This window comes from Cydia strobilella, chromosome 6 (genome assembly GCF_947568885.1).
Source record: "Cydia strobilella chromosome 6, ilCydStro3.1, whole genome shotgun sequence".
Classification (NCBI taxonomy): Eukaryota; Metazoa; Arthropoda; class Insecta; order Lepidoptera; family Tortricidae; genus Cydia; species Cydia strobilella.
In genome coordinates this window covers 14617239-14629432 of record NC_086046.1, presented here as the reverse complement: position 1 = coordinate 14629432, position 12194 = coordinate 14617239, and the positions used below count along the sequence as shown (strand labels likewise).

General features: G+C 37.5%; 1 protein-coding gene across 5 annotated transcripts in view; it reads right to left on the bottom strand.

Annotated features, from left to right (window-relative positions):
* The window catches only part of LOC134742486 (RNA-binding protein Musashi homolog Rbp6), a 699530-nt gene that overhangs the window by 398194 nt on the left and 289142 nt on the right, over positions 1–12194 (bottom strand). The window lies entirely within an intron of this gene.

The window sequence follows — 12194 nt, the reverse complement described above, 5'->3', positions numbered from 1 at the left end:
ATACATTTAATTGAAGGTACTTGGTACTAGTATTAGGACGGTGAGACGCTAGAGGTTAAGTAATAATATTCACATATAATAAATGTAGCGTTTGTACTGTTAAAAAAACAATGTGTGATTACCTATACGACTTTATATTTTTGAACATGTACTTACAGTATGTGTTTTAAATTAACTTTTACAAGTTTAACCTATTATTTCTAAAAATAATCCTAACCGCATTCACTTTTATGTACACTCGAACAAAAAAATAGGTTGTATAGAAATTTTAACACATTCGTCAATTGCTTTTGAGTGTCTATTTGTCCTGTCATTTATTGATTGGTTTTCCATCGACTAAAAACCTAAGGACACATCTGATATACTGATTTAAGCTGTCACGATTTTCACTCATAATTTTAAACTAACACTAAAGACTTACGTTTATTTATGGCCTGACGTGACAACCCTAGCGTACAAGTTAATAATCAAGATCAAGTGCGGGCAGTTCGCAAAATCCGCGCAGCAAGAAGATGTTGATACAATTCCTTGCCAATACAATGCCTGTGACCACGAACGTAACGTCACGTTCGATACGTCAGGCCATATATAAACGTAAGTCTTTACGCGATTAAGTCCCGTATTAGTTTAATTATGAAACATCTGATATTCCAGAATTGCACCTATAGAACATATTACCCATAAATTCGTTCATACCCCAAACGAAACTACATATTTACTTAATAGACAAGTCAATGAAGCATTTTACCAGCTCAACAAAATCTCTGTATGAAATTAAATTTAAACTAACTTAAAATTACGTAACAGGTAGAGTACAAAATGAGAAATTTCTTCAGTGTATACTGTCGTCGGAGAGGAGACGGACCGATAGGAGGTGTCTCTCTGATTGCGCCCCGCCCGACTGCTGGTTCACAGTAGTAATTTTAAAAACAGTTCTTGAACTAGTTGCATAAACGTTTTATTTTAATGAAACTTGGAGGCCAATTCGAATTACGAATGTAATTTCGAATTATACTCCTGTAATAGTCCCGTCCAGCAACAAAGACAAAGGTAATGTGTGCATGTGTGTCATGAGTCATATATTAAAACCCCGCTGTTGCTAATGATATTGTTACGTATACGATCTGTTTATCGCACTCAGCTTTTTCAGGATAATTTGGCCTTACCCTCTGAATTCGCCTGCGGAACTGGATTTCTCTCGAGATGTCGATGCCATAAAACATACTAATTTAGGACGATCCCATTCTGAAAATTCTTTAAGGGAAGTCTCAATTTCATACACAAGTTTGTTTCGGTTCTCAATGACGTTTTACGAGAAATATTGACGCGGCCTCTGCTGATAGTCATCCGTACTATTATATGCAGAAGGGCCCACGCTGACCCTTCGATAGCACACAGCTTTAAGGGAAACCAGCATTCACAGACATGGAGCCTGAGCATTCACCGTCAACTATGACTGTTAATTAAGCTTCGGTCTGCTGAAACAGACAGAAGCGTAATTATTTTCTCGGGAGGCCCACAGGATGTAAACTTTTAAAGAAGTGCTTTGTGCCAAACCCGATCAAAGACCTTTCCTATAGCCAAACTAACTAGCAACGTTTCAGCCTTTGTCTCGATCGCCTGTGCCCAACGAAGTGTCAGATGGTCACAAGCCGATCGGCCCCCGCGGAAAACGTATTGTCGGTCGCTAAGCAGCTGGTGGTTCTTTAGGTACCAAAGGAGCAGGCAATTGATAATGGGCCAATAGGCCTGTAGTTGAACGGATTTGAGCGGTAACCTTCTGTAGGGATCGAGTGCACCAAAGATGACTTTCAAGAGGCGGGACCACGCCAGAATAGAGCCGAAAAAGACGCGTAAAGACCGGCGTCTATTCAGGAACAAATTTCAGGGATTACATCGGGCCCACACGACTTATGAATGTCGAGAAAAAAAGTGCTTTACGCATTGAGCTTTGGTGAATACAAACATCCGGCATACAGCACTTCCACCGCGGTATGATCGGCGGCGCGTTTCTTCCATCATCCAAAATAGTTGTACGCAAAGAGTTTACCCAGGAGATCGGCTTTGTCTTTTACGTGTGGACCAACAAGTCATTTCCCATGTACAGAGGTGGAAAATATGGCGTCCAGAACTTCCCCTGAATATATAATCTTTGGCAAGAGACCAGAACGCACGAGTTTCCGAAGGCAGGTGCTTTAATTTCTCGCCAATCCTACCAATGTGCAACGACTTTGTCTTGGAAACAACTCTTTGCAAAGACCTGGAGTAGGAAATTCAAACCGGTAAGAAATTGCATATAAATTACGGGTTAACCTTTAAATTACCGGTATTTCACATTCCTGGTTGCATTCCCTAACCTGGAGGTACAGTTTAACTCTTATTTTAATACGCTGGTCTTTTCATCCGTACCGCCGCTGCATTTACCCCGGCTAGGTAACACTTGATTTTGATTTCATTATAAATAGTTTTGTCACATATTGATTTAAAGGTATTTATAGTTTCGGTTGAGTTAAGAGTTTAATATTTTATTATAAAATCGCTGCGTGATAATTGCGATTTCGATAAATAAAACAAAAATTACTTCGAAATAATACGGTACTGGTTTTTCTACTTTTACTGTGTAAACGGCGACACTAACGATGGTTGTATTTATTTTGTTCCAACATTCAAGTTTGTTTGCAAACTTTTATAAGTAATAAAATAAATTAAAATGACAACTTCTGCGTCTAGCACTGTAATATTTAGAAAGAAATATTTATTAACAATATTTAGTACCTACATCATTTTTAACTTGTTTTCGCATTTTTCTTTAAAAATAAGCATATTAGGCAAACATAAACCAATTTGAAACATACGAATATCTATCAACTTTGTACTTACCAAGCTGAAATAATTAATATTCACGACGTCTAAGAAAATTTTAACTTATATCCATTGCATAAAGAATATATGATTTTGACCTTGATATCGTGATTTGCAGGCTGCCAGAAAACGGTCAATTTAATCATTCAGATTTGAAAAACAATTAAATTTTCCTCTTTTTTCCCTTTTTGGACATTTTTCTTCTTGGATGTATGTCCAAGAATACCTTTATCTTGGCAAATAGTCTCTTTCCAGGCGCGACAGGACAAAGAAGTCCAAAGACGCACCGAAAACGCCTGGAAGAGCTATTGGTCAATGAAACACCTGATGAAGGGAGACCTACCTCTGTCACTCAAGCGTAGGCTTATGGACATGGGCGTACTTCCAGTTCTCACCTACGGTGCTCAGACCTGGTCTTTGACGCTCAGAAGTCCAAACTCGGGGTTTGCCAGAGAGCTATGGAGCGCAGCATATTAGGTGTAAAATTAAGGGATCGAGTCCGAAACACCACGCTGCGCTCTAAGACTCAAATAATAGACGTAGCTCGGAAAGCGGCCAAGTTGAAATGGGACTGGGCTGGTCATGTCTGCCGAATGCCGGATGACTTGTGGGCCAAGTTAACCACGGAGTGGGAGCCCCACGAGTCTAACCGGGGATCCGGCAGACCTCGTCGGCGATGGCGGGATAACTTGGACTCCTTCTTGACAGGCTGGCCAGATATAGCATTAAACAGAGACGAGTGGAAAAAGAGGGGGGAGGCCTTGCCCAGCAGTGGGATACAGTGGGCTCTGAATAATATAAATAATAATTCCCTGTTTGATTAGGATTGCCTAATCTGCTTTTTAGTGCGTGGCTATCAAAATCATCTCTACAAAATTGGCACGCATGCATTCCATTATTAAATTGAACAAGTTTACACAGCGTATTTTGGAACAAGCGGCTCGCAAGCGATAAATAATAAAAAGCCTTCTCCACTTTAGGACTTGCAAAAATCACAATTTATAGAGCATTTTAATTTCACTTAGCCGATCCATATTTTACATGTGGCGGGCGCCCGACCGTGCCCGGACTCGAATTAATACTAAATTGAAATTGTAAAAATGGAAATACAATTTTCTTGTTGGACCTCACCTACCTTCCGTTTATACGGAAGATGTGTTATCTCCTCACCGAGCTACTTTTAAACGGGTATAATTCAAGAGAGAAAGGGATGTGAACCATATTATATTAGGTTTTTAGTTTTGGGGCGACAAATATCATTAAATAAGTTTGCTCACACATGTTGAATTTTATAACTAAATCTAGTTAAGTAGATAGAAAATGTTTCACAATATTTAAAACTTTTTAAATTGTATTTAGATTGAGATAGTTCTGACGTGTTTTAACTTGTGAATTTTATTTTTTGACAAAAAAATGCCTCCCATATAAAAACGACTCAATGCTTGGACTCGAAAGTCTTCCTGACTACCTCAAGTAGAAGAAAGTTTAAAAAATATTTTTTTTGGTAAGATGACATTCTGGTGATCATAAAACAGCTTATAAAAATATAAATAAAATTATGGCATTGTAGCAGGAATTGAAAAAATTAAAGGTATGATGGAATATATTCCGCGAAAACTCACTGAAGACCATTTATTGTAATATGTTTGTATTTTCAGTAGATAGTACGATAATTACAGATTATTAAAATAAAATAAATCGCTTAAATATGTGCATTCGGTAAAAAGATATACCAGATCATGCATGCCACGATTTTGTCGCGTACAGTATTTACATACTTATATTAGGTACATACATATTATTATAATAAGTACATTTCAAATTTTTGTGGCAAACTTCATTCACTTTGGCTTTCGACTTACGATTTTCTTTATTCCATTAAGGTATATAAATTTGCAATCTAAAAAGTTAACCCAAAATTGAGTTAAGACCCTTTTTCTAAAATTCTGGCATCACAGTCGTATACACCCTCGAAACCGTATTAAATCAGGCAGGTCTTTAAATAAGATTCATGACTTAATACACTCGGTACTCATATTCGTATACAAAAATATGTAGAAAAGGGCGCTCGTGTTGGAAAAATTGAAAATAACGAGAACCTCCGTTCGCACCGCGCATCTTGCCGCCTATATGCGCCGCGACCAACAACTAGTGACCCATCGCCGGCCTTTCGATCTACCTTATCTCCTCTGATCTTCTCATCGATATGGGACGCGTCAGGGCTCAAGGGTACATGGTAGCACTACGGTAGCTCCGAGTGGAGAGGCCCGTTACCGCATAGAGTTACGTCCTAGTTATCTTTAAGGAGACGATGCCTTATTTTCATCCACTTGCTATAGGAACAAATCAATTCACTTGAATCTATCATTAAATCTTGTGAGGATTTTGTGAACCGGTTACTGTAACTTTGTTTTGAATTTGTTTCTTTAATTTGATTATACATATCTAAATTAGCATTACTATTAAGTGAATCACTAGTGTCAGTTCAGCGGGAGCTGTGTTGTGGTTTCCTGTCCCTCTTCGGTTATGCACAATGGAGCTTAAACAGCTCAGTCGGTAGCAAGCGTAACCGCCCGCCCTTAATTTATGGATGGCGAGATTTTGATACTGCAGCCCCACTAGTTATCTTGTTGTTAATGTAACTAAACGAGTCCGGTTGTAGCCACAACCGGACTCGTCTAGTTACAATTATGTCAACAGGCACGGGTGGCTACCCGTGCCTGTAAATATTGTAAATATATCCCACATTTCTCTTTTTCAATTTTTAGTACATGCGTACAATGCGATTTTTAGGGTTCCGTACCTAAAAAGGAAAAAACGGAACCCTTATAGGATCACTCGTGCGTCTGTCTGTCTGTCTGTCTGCCCGTCTGTTACAGCCTATTTTCTCCGAAACTACTGGACCAATTAAGTTGAAATTTGGTACACATATGTAAGTTTATGACCCAAAGATGGACATGTAAACAAATAAATTTTTAAACACGGGGGCCACTTTTCGGGGGTAAATTAGAAAATTAAAAAATAAAGTTTTTCAAACTATATCGTGTTACATATCAGATGAAAGAGCTCATTGTGAGAATCTCAAATATAATTTTTTATAATTTTAAGATAAACAGTTTAGAAGTTATTCAAGAAAATAGGCGAAAAATTACCATTCCCCACCTTTATCTCCGGAACTACTGGGTCAAATTTTTTGAAAAAATACACAAAATAGATCACAGGAAAACCTATTAGAAATGCGCAGTCAAGCTTGAGTCGGACTTAATTACTTAGTTTTTGATCCGACCCCTACGGGTTTTTTAAAGACATTTCACATAAAAAATACATTGTTTAGATTGTGTAATGTACGGAACCCTTGGAACACGAGTCCGACTCGCACTTGGCCGGTTTTTTTAAAGAATACGCTAATAGAGTTTGGCATGCCAGCTTTCTGCGAAATAATGATATACAGAGCAATATTTACCAACCATTGACTCATTTTCCGGCATTGCTAAATACAATTATTGGACAAAAGTTCATTAATATACCCAACCCGCAGTAGAGTTATTTCAAATGAGTCTATTGTTTTCCGCGGGATTAGGTTAGGGCCGAACTATCGAAATGAGTCCGATAATCCAGTCGGGTATTATGTTTCGACAAAACTCCAAGAAAATAAATACTTATAGGACGGGGTAGAGGCAAAAGCCCAAACCGCAACGTCAGGAACAAATAGCGGTAACTCCCGTATTCATGGCTCACGGCTGCAGCTTCAGAGGGAGCCGATAGCAATTACCGGCGGAATTAATATCACGCCCCAAATGTTGCTCGCACATTTATACGTATCGAGTGCAATATTGTCTCCTTTATTAGTTGCCGGGACAAATGCCGCCACTGTCGTAATTCCACCCTTATTTCGGTCTTCGATTGCCGCCTTTCTTATTTAATCTTGACGATAATTAATACTTCTTACGAGCGTTCCCGTTACAGTTCTTAGCTTGACGTGGTCACCTTTTCAATTTGTATTAGTTTGATGTAAATAATTCGCTATTGGATACGCAGATGAACGGGAAATGATTTAATGATTTGATTTGATTTATGCCGGTACAATTTGGGCAAAAGGCGCGGCGCGTAAAACCCAGCAGTTTTCAAATGCATTCACCATTGTGAACGATACTGTGCAAGTATTACCCACATAATCCGGAGCGAAATTAAGTAAGTAATCCAATAATTAATCTAAATGGACCGTACAGCCGAATGGTTCAAAACAATCAGCCCTGCCGCAAAATACGTGCATTAAATGAAGCGAATCGCCGCCTCCGGGGATCCCTGATAAATTAAATTGATTAGAATCCGTTCGATGCCGGCCGGTGGTGTAGCTGTGTAAAAATAAGGCCCACTGAAAAACAGCCCATGATTCTTGATCAACCCTCTTGCACTATTAAGTTCTGAACTTCTTATTTTCAGTATAAGGTTATTTTGTATTTTTTAAGGGTGGCTCATTTTATCAGTTTCATGTATACTTACTTACACAAAATACTCAAAAGGGATAATAAACATTATCCTCTAACTCCACAGCAATTACTCTCGCCCTTCAAACTCGCTCCAAATCTGCCTATCGTACTACCTAAGTATACCTGTCACGTACTTGCAAACATTTTAAGTATAGCACCAGTGTTCAATAAAGAGGAGCTTTTCACAAATTCCGTTCACGTAAGTTTTAACTGGCGATTAAAATTTAAGCTCGAATTTAGACGGCCTAATCTCAGCGCTGCATGTTTCACTGCATTTTCGTATAATTTTATATAATGAACCCGTTTATCTATCTAGGTTGGCCAAGATGAGAAGAGAGTGCAGCTTGTAGTTATGTGGCGCTGCAACTGAGCTAATCTGTTGCGACACACGCCCTGTATCTATGTTTATTAGCAGCCTACTACTCTAGTATGAGCACAGATCCCTTGCGTCTTATGCTTGTGTAGTTAACAAGTTTGGCTTCGCAGCTATTGCATTGTGCTTCAGGCTGGTGTCTGATAAACTACGACCTTTGTCATCGTAGACGACGGATGATATATTATGTGACGTCATATAACTGCGGTAACTTGTCTGTTAGGTATGTATTATTGTGATTGTGATGCACTCGAACTTGTGCCGTTATTTGCGAGTATTGCGAACTATACACGTTAAGCACTTGAACCACATATCACAGAAGCTGGTAGCTTTTTTTTAAAGTGTTGCAAAACAATGTTAAACTACTGTTACAGGTTTATAGATAACAAAGAGGTGTGTTTCTACTTCTAACATCATGACTATAATAAAATAAATTTTGTATTGTTTTAGTTTTAGCTTGTCTAGGTTTAATTAGTAATAATTAGTTTTAAGTTTTGATTTTTTTTAATTATGTATTGTACTTATAAATGTGTGTTGACGCAATAAACAACCCCAATATATGGAAAAAAAAACTGTAATAGATCTCATATATTAAAGAAAAAGTGACAAAGCCCTCCAGTGGTGAAGGCCGGAGCTAAAGACGCCGGTTCGAATCCGGCCTTCACCACTGGAGGGCTTCGTCACTTTTTGTTTAATATATGACATCTATTACAGTTTTTAATTTATATATAGTAGTGTGACTACTTAAAAAACACAAATCAAAATATTTAATAAAATAATTTGATTTGTTCCCAAACTTGTTTATAATAAAATAAATTAAACTGTTCTTCCAAGTAGTTTGAGTTTAGTCGATAAGGCTATATACGTTTAATTTCAAGGATTTCAAAATATTCTTCTATTCACAAAGTTACTGTAATCACATATTCAATAAAATAGAACGCGCAAGACTCATAACCTAGTGGATGACACTAAAAATGGTCAAGAAAACATGATGTAACTCGCCTTCCTACTTTGCCTTAAAAACGGCGTAATACAAACGTATATATAGCAGTTCATGTAGCTTATCAATTAATTCATCCCTATATTTATTTGTTTGCAGTCTGCATCGAGCATTGTTTGTCGATTGTGTACAAGGATACCGCGATAGAGGCCATGTGTATACTTAGTTAATAATTACATTAGCCCGTCCATATTCCGCTTTATTGATTATGTATACAGTATTTGCGTGTACAACCATCGCTTGTGGCAGTAACTGAAGAGTGGCAACATTGAGTGTTAGATCAAGACAATTGATTGATTAGTAGTTTAGACACAGTGATGGTGCAACTATCAGACACAAACTTCAACAAGCATATTGTGGCTTTATTTCATTTAGGTTTCTAAATTCGAAAATAGAACACAATGGTTGGCATTTTATGTCCATAAAAGTGAGACACCCTTCTACTTAGTTTGATTATTTGTAGGTATTTGTACTTTTTATTTAATATCTATTGATGTCAGTCTCCGTTTCCGACCAAAATGCTTTCGTATATCCGGCTGTTTTTCTACAGATCGCATTTCTGAACCGAGAGGCCAATTCTAATGTCAATCAGAATAATATCTCAATGATGTCATTTAGCTATCGTGCGTCTCGCTCGCGCCAATACATCGAAGGACATGTATGAGCGACATGCACGATAATCGATAACTAAATTACATCATTTGGAAGCCATTTTGATGTCAGTGTATGTCCGAATTGGCTTGTCATTCTCGTGAAATGTGGGTAGTCATCGCCGCCCATGGACATTAGCAACATCAGAGGAGTGACTTATGCGTTGCCCACCTTTGAGAACCCTAAATACCTGCTTCTTGAAGAACCCCATGTCATAGCGCAAGGGAAACACCTCAGAAGGTAGCTCATTCCACAACTTGCACGTTCTGGGCAAAAATGTCATGTTGCCTGCTTGTTTTTGGTTTATCAATTTGGTAAAAAATATTTTTGTTATGTCCAGGCAGTTTTCGGAAATCTTTCAAAATGGTGGAGCCGTGGGCCAGCGCGTCAAACCTTATAGCGGTTTTGATATCCTTACAGCTTTCTCTTCTTAAGATATGCTTAATGAGTGCTGGCCCAAAAATGCAGATATTTTGAAACCCTGCTTAAGTCGGTACATAGATATTTAAATTGTTACTCGAGAATAATAATCTTAGTCATTGCACTTCAATTTCAATTTCAATTATTTGTTCATAAAATTTTACATTTTATACGGCAGCTTCATTAGCTATATGTAACTGTGCATTCAGAGAGCTTTTTTTACTGTGCCGCGAGCCTGTGGCGCCCTCGTGTAAAAAGTGGGGTGCAGTCCAACGGTCGGAACTGACTGCGCTATGTGCAAATTAACATCGGACTTTGTCCTCATTAAGAACTTCCAAACATAAATCTATATGAAAGTTTGATATATTATTAAGAGACATTACATGTAAAGTAATAAATCTTAAACAAAAGGAATGAAAAATGACTTGAACTAGGTAATTCGTAATGAAATTATAACTTCAAAATGAATTAAATTAAAATAAAGTTCAGTAACTAAAGCCCCACTACTGAAAAATGGCGTTCTAAAAAGTATTAATCAAAAAACATTCTCTTCTGAAATTACGCCTCATCACGGGCAATGCGTATATATATCACCAAATGCCAAATCTTTGTTTAGCTCTCACATACAAAATACCGAATTTTGATTTCGTGTAAGCCTTTGTCTCTCAGAGGGCATGATTCGGTTATTATGATACATGACATAACACTGAACGAGAAATTATTAGGAATATGAATTTTATTTCTCTGTTGCATTAAATCTTCATGCTATTTCTTGGGCATTTGATAAAGCTTTCTTGGACATTTAATAAAGCGTATCACATAATACAACATATACATAATACAACTTTTAGCATTAAGTGACTAGTAGGTATTAATCCATTGCAATAAGGTAAAAAAATTATAGGTACATATTCATGAACTGGAATGTACATTGATGATACTAGTGTTTTTCGTATTAACTGTAATTTTAAAGCATTCATAATTCTAACTGCCTATTCAGGATGCAACGCTTTTGCAAAATCCACTTCTTGTTTACAGAAGGTATAAATTCTCAACTATTTTAAAGCTTAGAGGGAGAATGCTAAAGAACGCTAAGATTATTTTTCTTGTAATCCAATAATGTTTCAGGCCTTTTTATGATTTTTCAAGTCTGTCATATGGAAAAAAGAATTCAACCCCTTTTAATCGCCTTTTACAAAGTTTCTAGACCCTTAAAAAAATACTCAATACCAACTTTTAACCTAATTTTAACCCCCTTAGGTGATGAGTTCTAAAAACGTTCAAATGACTAAACCACTTTCTAATATTCAGTACCTACCTATTTCTACTAGGTTTATAATAATCATTTAATTACTTGTAAGTATCGTTTCGGTTACAAATAGGTAATTGATCCCTTTTTTTAACCCTCTTAGAGGATTAAGTTTCAAAAACGCTGAGATTACTTTACTATTTACTAATATAGTATTTTTCTACGAAGTTTCAATTCCCTCACTCAGAAACCCTCAACCGATACAACTTTTAACCCCCTTTTTACCACGTTACGGGATGAATTTTCAAAAACTCAACGATCACTTTTCTTGTTTTCTAATAATACTTGTTTTTTAATATAATGTCTGTTTGTAAAGTTTCAAGTTCCTAGCTTAAAATAAAACTTGTAACACATACAAAATTTCATCCCCGTTTTAACCCCCTTAATGGTTGAATTTTTCAAAATCGCTTCCTATTTCTTGTACCCATTATAAATTTAACATGATGTGCATATATCAATTTTCTAGCGTTGCTAGTTTCGGCTCTTCGTGGATGAGTCACTCAGTCAGGACATAGATACGCATTTTGTATAAATATGTTAATTATGTTTTCAAATAAGCGGTGGTAGGTCGAGTGGATCTGACGTCGTACTTTCAATCCGGAGGTCGCGGGTTCAAATCCTGGCTCGTACCAATGAGTTTTTCGGAACTTATGTACGGAATATCATTTGATATTTACCACTAGCTTTTCGGTATGTTTTAGAGAAATCAGATAAAGTATTCTGTCGTATTTCTTATTCAACTCACTCACCTAATGGGTGCAATGAAACCACTGATAATTCTGTCATCATCTTCCTCGCGTTGTCCCGGCATTTTGCCACGGCTCCATGGGAGCCTGGGGTCCGCTTGGCAACTAATCCCAAGAATTGGCGTAGGCACTAGTTTTTACGAAAGCGACTGCCATCTGACCGTCCAACCCAGAGGGGAAACTAGGCCTTGTCGGGATTAGTCCGGTTTCCTCACGATGTTTTCCTTCACCGAAAAGCGACTGGTAAATATCAAATGATATTTCGTACATAAGTTCCGAAAAACTCATCGGTACGAGCCGGGGTTTGAACCCGCGACCTCCGGATTGCAAGTCGCACGCTCTT